This window comes from Malaclemys terrapin, chromosome 1 (genome assembly GCF_027887155.1).
Source record: "Malaclemys terrapin pileata isolate rMalTer1 chromosome 1, rMalTer1.hap1, whole genome shotgun sequence".
Taxonomy (NCBI): domain Eukaryota; kingdom Metazoa; phylum Chordata; order Testudines; family Emydidae; genus Malaclemys; species Malaclemys terrapin.
In genome coordinates, this window is record NC_071505.1 from 84,729,547 (window position 1) to 84,742,205 (window position 12,659).

Here is a 12,659-nt window from a genome sequence, read left to right on the forward strand (position 1 = left end):
AAGCAGGAGAGGGGAGCTCTGGTAAGTATTCATTTTGCTTTGATAGTGCACGGTTACATAAGGTAGCAGTGTCCTTTATTTTGTTACATGGTGCAGGTGAGAGAAGGGATTGAAATTAACAACACTAGGTACTGTTTGCATCTGCTTCACATTCTCCTGTGCAGCTACACGGTGGGGGCCCTGCAGAAAAGTTTGTTAATGCAAACTGAAATCTCCTGGGGATCCTCCAAAGAGATCTCTTGGAAACTTTCCTGCGGATACTCTGCAATCCTCTGCCGAAGGTTCCTTGGCAGAGTTACTTTGTTTCTTCCCCCATTGTAGGAGACTTTAAGAACATAAGAACGGCCTTACTGGGTCAGACCAAAGGTCCATCTAGCCCAGTATCCTGTCTTCCGACAGTGGCCAGTGCCAGGTGCCCCAGAGGGATTAAACAGAACAGGTAATCCATCCCCTGTCGCTCATTCCCAGCTTCTGGCAAACAGAGGCTAGGAACACCATCCCTGCCCATCCTAGCTAATAGCCATTGATGGACCGATCCTCCATGAATTTATCTAGCTCTTTTTTGAACCCTGTTATGGTCTTGGCCTTCACAGCATCCTCTGGCAAGGAGTTCTACAGATTAACTGTACGTTGTATGAAGAAATACTTGCTTTTATTTGTTTTAAACCTGCTGCCTATTAATTTCATTTGGTGGCTCCTAGTTCTTGTGTTATGAGAAGTAGTAAACAACACTTCCTTATCTACTTTCTCTACACCAGTCATGATTTTATAGACCTCAATCATATCTCCCCTTAGCCGTGTCTTTTCCAAGCTGAAAAGTCCCAGTCTTATTAATCTCTCCTCATACGGAAGCTGTTCCATACCCCTAATAATTTTTGTTGCCCTTTTCTGAACCTTTTCCAATTCCAGTATATCTTATTGTGACTTTGCCGCACCAATCAGCAATTACTTCTGCAGGAACTAAGGCAGCATACAGGCAAGCAGCATATGGACCCAGTCTGAAGCCGCATGCATGCAGGAGATGCACCGTTGCATCTTTGGTTACCCTCAGTAGTGTGATTTCAGCTTCGATAACCCCTGCTTGTGGAAAATGGTGCCAGTATTCAGAATAGTGTCCCTACGCACTTGCACTGATCCTCTTCTGAAACCACCTAGACCTTTTGTCACATCTTGCATCTCCCTCGCCAGAACCAACCTCACCATGTTTAGTGCTCTGGCCGTGCTGTGTGCTTGCCAAGGGAAATTGAGAAAGAGGTGTATGTAACTGCTATGATTCAAGACTGTGAGTGCACACACAATACTGACTGTGTACTGTATTGTTTCTTTTGCTTCTACAGATGTGCCCTTGATAGCATGGCCAGGTGCCCAGTTTTCGACCAGAAAGTCTGATCGAAAAGTGGACCTGACAGTGTCCGGTCAGATCTATTGGCTGGACAATCAAAGTCCGGTTACTGCAGGAGGGAGAGGGGGGGAGTTTCTGGGTCATCACCCGCGCCCGCCCCTACTCAACCAGGGCTGCCGCTTACCTGCTTCGGGCGGCTGCAGCTCCCAGCCCTGGCTCCATAGGCGAGACCCTCCTGATTTGGGTGGGAGGGGAAAAGCAGCGAGTGACGCGGGAGGAGGGAAGAGGAGTGGATGGGGTGGAAGCTTGGGGGAAAAGGCAGGGCAGAAAAGGTTTCGGCACTCCTGCTGGAGTGTCCCGTTTTTAAATATTACCAAGTTGGCAACCCTAGCCTTTGAGGGCCAGTTCCTACACACCAGTGGAGCGCTTCTGTCAGATAAGAAGGCAAATGAGGAGGAATAAGGAGGACATGTTTCGAGAAGTGTTGCGATCATCTGATCATACCGATAGCGAGCACAGAGTGTGGAGAGAGGCAATAAACAAAAGAGTAGAAATCGATAGCCAGAAGAGGAGACAGGGCCAGGAGTAGATAATTCCTGAGACAACCAGCAGGAGACACCGTGCCGGTGAGTCATCGCACCGTTACATTGTTCTACTAAAGTTAGCTTTCTGTATAACAGCAGTGGCATCTGGTCAATGAGGAAATGAAAATTATAGCTAATTTATATTGATCTTTGTAGACAGCTTTCCTAACAAACATGTCCATATATGGTACACTGGGAAAAGGCTATGAATAGACAGATTATTCGGGAGGAATGGAGTTTGATTTGGAAAAGAGGACCAACAAACTCAGTCTGTAGCACAATAAAAGAAAATTTCTTTAAGATATTGTTTCAATGGTACCCAACAAAAGTCAAGTTAAAAAATATACAGACTGAATGGCAATAAATGTTGGAGAAATTGTGGTGAAAGAAGAGATTTTATGCATGTATGATGGACATGTCCAGTCAGAATACTGGGATACAATCCATAACCAAATATCACAAATTGTTGGACATTTATTACCAACTGATCCTTTGGTAATCCTCCTGGGGCTTCCTCGAGGAGATGGTCACACAAAAGAAAATGAAGAATTAATCTCTCATCTGCTAGTAGCTGCTCAGCTACTGATAGCCTCTCACCAGAAAAAGGAAAACTAGCCCAACCATTGAGAAATGCTTCAAAGAAAATGGGAGTTTGTGGTTATGGAAAAATTTTATTAAAGTTAATGTTTAAAATTAAATATACACAAGTTAAGAGGGAAAGTACTGTACATCTGGGTCCAGCTTGAGTTATGAGGGATTACAGGTATCAGATTCAAGGATCACGAGATACATACATATCACATAACCAGCATAGACCCAAATTGGGGTGCGGGAGTTTTTAGAGCGTCAGTGGATAAGTGGGCTCGGGTACACCACCCATGGAATGTATGAAGAGTCCAAGTCAGTATCAGTGTAGCGAATAAGTACATGGGTGGGGTGCATCCCTTGGTTCGTCAGGGAGGGAAGTGGGTTATTTTCCTGGTCGATGGTCTTGATTACTCAACGTGGTATTGATGGTGTCCCGTGATGTGTTCCGTATAGATGTCTCTGGACCACCTGATGGTGTTGGACATTATGAGCCGGGGGTAGCGTCGCCCGACTCCACACCCTCTCAGTACCGGCTCATTGTGGGGGTCCCACAAACCCAGTGCTCCCACGATCAGGGTGTGTATCTGGACCTTGTATCCCAAAAGACAGGTTACCTTTTATTCAGTACTCAAAGTACATTCACCTGCCAAAAAGAAAACTCATCACACGTCAATTTTTTTTGAATATTAACATTTGACCTACCCGGCCTGTTAAATATTGTCTATAGAGATTTCACTCAATTTATTAAAAATCACTAGAAATGACAGTGTTGTAATGATGCTTACTCTGCAATATGGTAACACCCCGTCCAGTAGAAATATCTGACTATAGTCCTGTATAATGTCTCTTTAAACAAAAGCTAACTATTGTAATGGTTCTTTTGGTTCTGATATTTACAGTCAAGGATTTGCAAACTTGTTAATTTCCTAAGTAGATCTAAAAAAATTAAATTAGCATATTATTTACAAGATGAAAGATAGAGATGATGCAGATACAGTACAAGTTACTTGAGTTTTGCTCTAACTTGATCCTTTAAGAAGGCGCATCAAGTATTAAATATATCCCTGGAGGGAGGGGGGAAATATAGAGACCTAGAATTTTTCAAACAGGCCACAAGATGTCCTCACTACTCCAACACAAATCCAGGTAACAGTATTCTGATATGCCAGTGTCACCAGGTGACTGGCCCCTTTAAGAGGGAGCAGGGGCCTGTATACCTGTACTGATAACCCCCCACCCGGCAGCAGGTAAAGAGCAGACACCTATAACAGACACTGGGAACAGTTCCTGCAGGTTGCAGAGAGCTGTTACTTTTGGACCTGTCTCACCCAAGGAACTGCTGAAAGGGGCTTGAGGGAAACAGCTGGGGAAGTTACTGGAGGAACTGGTATGAGCAGAAGTTACGCAGGTCTCCTGGACGACCCTGGACTTGGGGGGGGAAGTATTTGGGCCTGAGAGCCAGAATGGAGGGACAGGGAAAGCAGATGGGACAGGGAGAGCAGACTCTATAGGAGCAGAAATGACTCCAGCAAAGAAGGGCTGAGAATGATCTGTCAAGGCAGGGAGAAGACCAGACTTGGAGGTGGGCGGGGAGGGGAGAAGGGAAGCCCCAGAACTGATCATTGTCTTCTGTTTTAGACCAATAAATTATGCCCTGGGAAAAGGGGCAATTATTGAACAAAAATAAAGCCTGTGTGGAGTTCCTGTAGGAAATGGATGCAGGGCTGCTCCAGAGACACTGTCCAGCAGTGGGTATTTCAGGGTAGGTGCACACAGTCTGCCAGTTACCACTGGCTTTAGCATACAGAAACATGGGGTAGATGTGATCAGAGCAAGTTGAATTATTCATTGTGAATAGTATTTGTAGTGAATTAGCTCTTTGTAAATTATTCACACACCAATCCTGATTTCTGCCAATATATTTGTGTAGATACATGCCAACTGTCTGGACACACAATTGTAAGCCTGCAGTTGTATAAACCATTCATTTTGACTGTTTGCTTCTCAGAATGTGTTGTTGTCGGTAATGTAAATCACATGATATTGTTTGGGTTCTCTGATTAGATGACTAAAATGTTTTATACCAGAAAATGGATGAATAACAAATAATGTACTTCTGCCTCAAATATTCAGTCAAACAATGAATTGTGGTGTTCATGAAACTTTTTAGGGATTAACGAAAACTTTCAGGAAGATTCAGCAGTTGTCAAATACTTATGGTTAAAAAAATAACATGAATAACAGCAAACAAGAGCTGGTGCTTTTATCATTTGTGAGAAGAACAGGAGTACTTGTGGCACCTTAGAGACTAACAAATTTATTTGAGCATAAGCTTTCGTGGGCTACATCCCACTTCTTCAGATGTGAAAGCTTATGCTCAAATAAATTTGTTAGTCTCTAAGGTGCCACAAGTACTCCTGTTCTTTTTGCGGATACAGACTAACACGGCTGCTACTCTGAAACCTATCATTTGTGAGTATTTTTATGAATGGGGCGGGAGGGAGTGTTTTCTAGTAAGCTCTGGTTGCAGGCCTTGATTTTTTTCCCCACCCCCCACTCTATCAAGCACAAAGAGGTCTTTCTAAATGAGATCCAGCCAAAAATGTGTTAACTAACAGTTAGTGTAAAAAGTAACTATGATCCTGCTAAAAGATTCAAATAAGGTGTTATGGGTGATGCAGCATCTATAGCTCAGGTTGCCCAACACTTCCCATTATAAGAGCCTGTTTACAGTTGCTTAAATCTTTGCCAGACTTCAACTGTTTGGGCTGAAAATTTCTATGCCAGGTGTCTGGATTAGGCTGATGTTTTTTGGGGAAGGTTTCCTCAAAAATGGTTCAACTGTTTCCAAGAATGAGATTAGGGGAAAATATGGTGCTTTGCCCAAGTTAATGAATTGGTTGTAGAAACTTTTTTAGAAGCTTTACACCTCCATGCTTTGGAGCAGGGACATGAAATTTGGCAGGGACGGTGCTGTTGCATCAGGGATGTGTCTTTTGCTATTCCTATGAAAAAGTGTCAAAATTTGGCCAATTTATGAGCTTTTGAGCATGTTCAGTAGAGACTTTAGTTTGGCAGCTAAATTCTCTGAAGATTTCATCTGTACTGAGTATGTGCCTTCCCCTTGTAGCATCTCTGTGCTGAACAGGCTGCCCATACGCCATCCTCACAGAGCAAATGTGCATTCTCCATCCTTGGGCTACATTGGCTGAAGAAGACTTCCTCTGCAATTGCTGCTCTGGGCCACTGTGATGCTGGGCACCAGAACTGAGATCAGGGAGTCTCTGCCTGTTCTCTCAGTGCTCCCCTGCTGACACCCAGGCAGTGAGGAGGAGAAGGAAGCAGCCTGACTTACAATGCAGAGAGATGAAGAGTTGGGGGGCTGGAGAGAGGGGCTGGAGGAACTAGAGGGTGTAGAGAAGTAGAGGAGGGGCAACAGTAGTTGGAAAGAAGAGAGAAGTAGTGGGAGACAAGAGCCTGTGCAGGAACAGCAGAAGGGGATGAGAGTTGGATAGGAACAGTGAGGGAAGGAGGTCAGATCTGGAGGGTGGTTATATTAGTGTGGCTGGTGGGAAATAGAAGTAGAGTGAGAGGGTATCAGGAGCCATGGGAGTGCATGGAGGATAGCTGCAGGGGGCATAAGGGAAGGATCAGATGGAAAGGGCAGCAAGACAGAGAAAGTGTAATTAAAGACTGTATTGTAATCCATAGGCACAAAGGGGCTGAATTAAGGTTAAACAGGCAACCTTAATTCTGGCATTTCCTAACTTAAGCACTTAACTTAGTTTTTTGTGTGTATTGCTGACCAATACTGAAAAGATTACTATATGCATTACTTCAGTTGGCTAATTCCTCACCTACAACAGTAAGAGCAATCTGTAGATGATGATCTAAATTCTTGTAGCTCCATAATGGTATAGAATACAGCTTTGAATGCTTTCTGAAGACATGTTGTAAAGTAAGTATTATAACATTATATCCCATTTTATTTATAAAATGAGTCTTGTGATGTATAGTCTATAGAAGTTTAGATAAAATTAGACTGGTACTGGATCAACTGGATGTAAGCAAGGAGATGCTTACATCTAGCTGACCTGTGAGAGGTTCTACCTGTTCCTAAAAGTCCATCTAAGTTTCAGATCCAGTAGGACACTGGAAGGTGTCAGATCTGGTAGGATACACATGCCAAATTCAGAGGTGAAGCTAGAGGGGAGACTAAATGAAAATAACTTTCTGGCCCCCTCAATGTTTTTACCCATTGACAAAATAACCCATGGAACCCATTGCCACAATATATCAGAAGCCAGGAGTTTAGCACAGAACAAAAGAGGATTAGACATTTTTCAGGTTTCTTGCACTTTCCTGTAAAGCAGCTGGCATTGGACACTGTCAGACCCAACACAGTGTACTAGATGGGCCACTGACATCCAGTATGGGAATTCCTATGTTTCTACATAAAATATTACCATCTTAGATTCCCTTAGTCTAAACTGTCCTAGATTTATTTATTTAATTATAATCCTTCCCCCTTACTTCTGAATTGACCCACTGAGCCTAAGTGACTGTACAGGAGTCTACACTGCTGTAACTTACAGGCTACGAAGCCAGAAAGAAAGGACTATAGCAAGAAATGTCACAGGAGAGGGTAAGGAGGTGTTGGTTTAAAGTAGGCCATCCTCTGTTTTTAATTGACACTCTTAAAACCTTCTTTTGGCTCCTTGACATGTTACTTAAAACAACTTGCCTCAAGTATTCACTTATACATTGGAGTCTGTGAGTAGGGAGTCTAATTTATACCACCTTGCACATCACTTCAGGGTTAGACTAGAAGTGAAGGATTGCACTAATTAGATTTGCTTAGGCAATCCTAAAACCAATTCACAAACACAAAAATTGAGCAATCTTCTATTTTAGACAAGTCACTCACAGCTAAGCAAAGAACCTCAGGATATATATATAATATAGATTATAGGCAGACTATAATATATAGTCACTATCCGTGTTTCTGGGAGACATGGATCAATTCTTTACTCACTCAGCATGACCTTTACAGTATTAAAAAATAGATTTAGGTATTCTGGAAAAGGAAAGGGACTACTTAGTGATATTACCAATATTTTTACAGATGTTTAGATCAGAATAATCGTTTTATAATTTGGAATAAAATTCAGGACTACCTGCTCTGTTTGTGTCCAATGTCAGTTTCTTGAATCTACATATTTAAAATGAATGATGGAAAAAATCAACCAAAATTCAACTAGTCACAGGGAATTATCTAAATATGACTGAGCAAGCATTATTTAGGAAGTGAAAAGGCCTCATGTTCCATACAGCAATTATCTTGATTGTTCTTTTAAATAAAATTATGGTTACAACTAGGGCTGTCAATTAATTGCAGTTAACTCATGCATTAACTCAAAAAAATTAATTGCAATTAAAAAAATTAATCACAATTAATCGCACTGTTAAACAATAGAATACCAATTGAAATTTATTCAATATTTTCGGATGTTTTTCTACATTTTCAAATATATTGATTTCTATTACAACACAGAATATAAAGTGTACAGTGCTCACTTTATATTTTTTTATTACAAATATTTGCACTATAAAAATGATAAAAGAAATAGTATCTTTCAATTCACCTCATACAAGTACTGTAATGCAATCTCTTTATCATGACAGTGCAACTTACAAATGTAGATTTTTTTTTTGTTACATAACTGTTTTGTTTTTGAGAGCAACATAAAACTTTAGAGCCTACAAGTCCACTCAGTCCTATTTGTTCAGCCAAACACTAAGACAAACAAGTTTGTTTACATTTACAGGAGATGCTGCCGCTTGCTTCTTATTTACAATGTCACCTGAAAGTAAGAACAGGCGTTCACATGGCACTCGACAGCCCTAGTTACATCATGTCCAAGTTATCTTCAGTGGATGATTTTACAAAGTCAGAGTTAATCACTTTATTCCAGGAAGGAGACAGTCAGAAGTTGTATTTATAATGCTGCTTTGGAACTGAAAGATGTAATTTCTCATACATCTGTATTCTAGTATACTCTATTCCTGCCTGAATTCCAAGGATCACAGAAGATTCCTTGTGGGTGCTGTCAAGTATTCTGGGTCAGTAGACATCCACCTGAGTTGAGTGAGATGAAATTGTTTTAAAGAATCCTGGGAGTATTGTTGGTATCAAAGAAACCAAATCCAGACCACAAAACTAAAGCAACCCATAGCAACCAGAGGCCAGAGCCTCACCTGGTGTAAAGCAGAGTACCTCTACAGACTTCATTGAAACTACAACAATTTATAGCAGCTGAGGTTCTGCCCCAAGGAATTTGAAACCTGAGCTTCCGTTGACAAACAGTTTAATTGGCAAACCCAGATTCCATACTCCAAATGGTTCCCACAGTTTGAAAAAGGATGTGAATTTGTCCACGTTCTCTCGCCACCAGTCAGTCTTTAGTGGATCCAGGTCATGTGTATTCTTAATCTGTTCTTACTATGGCAAGTCTATAACAAGTGCCGGTCTGCAGAATATGTACGAAATACATGTCTTGTAAAGATGATCTTGAATTTCATCAGAATCAGCAAAAAAAAAAAAAAAAAGAAAAGAAAAAAAATCAAACAATCACTTAGTGTCTAAAAAATTAATCCATTTTTCACTCAAACTTAGCAGGAACTGTTTGTCCTTTAGCCAGACCGGCCTACAGAAAATGCTTGTGAACTGCTTCCTTCAGAAATTGTTACTGCATTTTCATAAGCAAATAGGAACAGTTGTATATAAAAGCAGAATGTTGGAAGGAGTTTTCTTTTTTTCCAATTAGGTATGAGCTGTGTGGTGAGCAAAGTCATATCCATCTTTAAAGCCTTTGGGAAGTTTTATTAATGAACTCCTACTGAGGCTCACGTTCTTTAAGGTCCTATACTTTAAATACAGACACTTTATTCATAGAATCGCAGCAGAAAATAAATGTCACTTAGATGGAAATCTGATCATAATTAAATCACTCAGAAAACTTCACTTTATCCAAGCTAACATTGCCCTGTTTCTTAAGGGGTTTTTATTAAGTTCTTGTATTAACTATATTGGATCTACTAAGGATAATGCAGCCTACTGTAGCCATTGCATCTTCCTTCTGGTATAGTTAGATAATGTCATTTTGTTACTGAGCTAAGCTGCTGGTTAATATAAGGAAGAATGTGACAGGGTAGTGGTGATATGGTTCAGCCCATCCCCATCACATGGCACAGTCCTCTAAGATTTTGGGAGGTTGTATATATCCAACAACTAGGAGATATTGGGAGAGAGGAAACACTCCCGTGAATAAAAATAGCGTTTGGGAGGAAATCCTATTAACTGTTTCTTAACAGCCTGGAACCAGGAGCCTTGCAGAGTGGACAGGCCAGGGCTCCCCTCATTTCCAACCAATTGGGATGAGCTTTAGGAAGGGACCCAGCAGATATGCTGTCTCCTTCCTCATTGCAGCAAGTCACTAGCAAAAGAATGACAGCCTGCTGAGTCCTCTGAGGACTGATTTTTTGGGGGAGGGGTGGGTAGCCGAAGAAGAAACTAGCTAAGTTACACACCCTCCCTGGAGGAGAAGTGAGGGACTCCTGCCTTAAAGAAAAGCGACAGAAGGAGAGTCTTAACCACAACCCAGCTCAAGGAGGAAGGGTCAGAAGACACCTGTGTTAAAATGGGAAATAAGGACTATTTGAAATACAGCCCAGCTGGTGGCGGGGAGGCTGGGAGCAGCTTTGAGGAAGCTCCTCAGTAGCTGGCTGGAGAGAAGCCACAAGGAGCCACAAATCCTTGGAGGGAATAGTAGCATTCACAGACTTAGGGAGGATACTGACAAGCAGGGAAAAGGTGGCAGCAGCCCAGGGAAGTGGTGAAGGGACTGAAGAAACAGTCCTTAGCTGCCTAAAACAGGGTCCCTGAGCTGAAACCCTTACCACTTCCCCCAGACCAAGAGGGAAAGTACAGGCTTCAAGATTGAAAGAGGCCATAAATGATGCATCCCAGATGACTAAGGGCTGTCCCAGAGATCACTAGACTTTAGAGTTTCCTATTTTGGGACTTTTCTGTTGACCTCAGAAAGGAACTGTATCAAGAGGTGACCTTGCTGGAGACCTAGGCCGTGGAAGCGACAGACGATTGCAGAACCAGGTGGTGATAGCATGAAAGAACCCCTGAAACACTGCCTCCTGGCATGAAAGGATGTCTGGTGGTGAGTACAAACCAAAACAAAGACTGACTAATGAATTCAAGTGTTGTTGATGAAAGTCACTTGAACAGGACCTGTAGTCTGAGTTCCTGAAGAAGTCACTATCGAGCTGAAGAAGTAGTCCAGGATGCTCAATTAAACCTCAGCAACTGAAATAGCTTAAAGTATCAGGGGGTATCCATGCATGTGAAGAAGTGGGTTTTTTACCCATGAAAGCTTATGCCCAAATAAATCTGTCAGTCTTTAAGGTGCCCCCGGACTCCTCATTGTTTTTGTGAAATAGGCTTGTTAATGTAGGAACATGAACAAGATCTGTGCTGGAGAACTGTTAATTTCTTGAGACAAAATAATGAGTAATATGGGCTCATAGGACTTCAGAATCATAGAAATGTAGGGCTGGAAGGGACCTTGAAGTCATCAAGTATAGCCCTCTGCAGTGAGGCACGACCAAGTAAACCTAGATCATCCCTGACAGGTGTGTCCAACCTGGTCTTGAAAACCTCTAGTGATGAGGCTTCTACAACTACATGCTGATCATTAATTTGCACTCAGATAAATCTAAGGATTATTGGGTCAACTGAGAGTTGTCATCTAGATTAGTGACTTTACATCACAGTTGTCGAACATTGACTTTGTGATGCTCTTCCCAAAAACGTAGAAAAAAGTGGTTGTTTCAGAATGAAATCTCAGTCCTTGACATCTTGAAATAACTCAACTGTAGTGACTTCAGTTTTATGTATGTCTATGATACTCAGCCAGTTATAGTTAGTGATGAGAATTAAGAGGCTGCTCTTGCAACGCTTACTCACCTCATTGAAATCAATGATTCCCTTACTGAAATCAGAGATTATTTATATCAGGACTAGTAGTACACACAAAGACTGAAGGAATGGTCTTTAATCAATTAATGTTTTGAAAGCACCTTCACCCCCTACGAGAGCAATTTTTTATAGTATTCTTATTGCCATCTTTCAATGGGCAAAAGCATAATAGCTATCTATGCTAAACATGTATTGATCAATGCCTGATTAGAGTGTAAATATATAAAGGCATTGGGTATTTACTGATACAAACCTGAGAAGGAGAAAGTGTTAGTCAGATTCTGAGGATGCCCAGACAAACCCATGTTCATGTTCAACCAAAAATAGCAAATGTAAGGATCTGTCATACTACAGTTACAACAATATGTTTAACACTCTCATCTGACCCATTTATATTAGCCTGGTGTCCACACAGCAACTTTTACACAACACAGCAAATTGATATAATTTCCACCCTAAAGAACAAGATTCAACAACTGTGATGTGAAGTCAATAATCTAGCTGACATGCTTCCTTGATTGACCCAATGGTTCTTAGGTTTATCTCAGTGCAAATTAATGATAAGCATGTAGTTTGTGTCCTGTAGTGGAAAGTTCTTGTCTTTCAGTTTACAAAGTGAAAGCTTGAAGACAAGTATTACTTAGGATTAAATTGTTAATCTTTTTAAAATGATATGAAATACACACATACAAGGACCCGTAATCCTTTGCTTGCATAATTTCAAAATCTTGAGAGTTTAATTCCTATTAGATTCCAGATGAGGGAGCACAGCCCTTTAACTCATTTGTGGCTGGTAGACTCGGTTTATGTTTTAAGAATTTCAGTTATACTCCTCATCTGGCTGAGCTGGAATGCCTTGAGGGGGACATGCAAGGGACACAAGATCTCTTAAAAGAGTGCAACATGCTCCCCTCCACACCATCTCAGCTCTGTTGGCCAGTTTAAGATGGGCTAGTGTTATTCTTCTGCTCTATCCTCACCCCATTTTGGGTGTCTAGAGTCATCAGTGGTGTTCAGACTCTTTCGCTCCTTGTGCTCAGAGGGCATAAAGACTCTGACAATGGCCTTCTCCCCTGCAAAAATATGTGGGTGG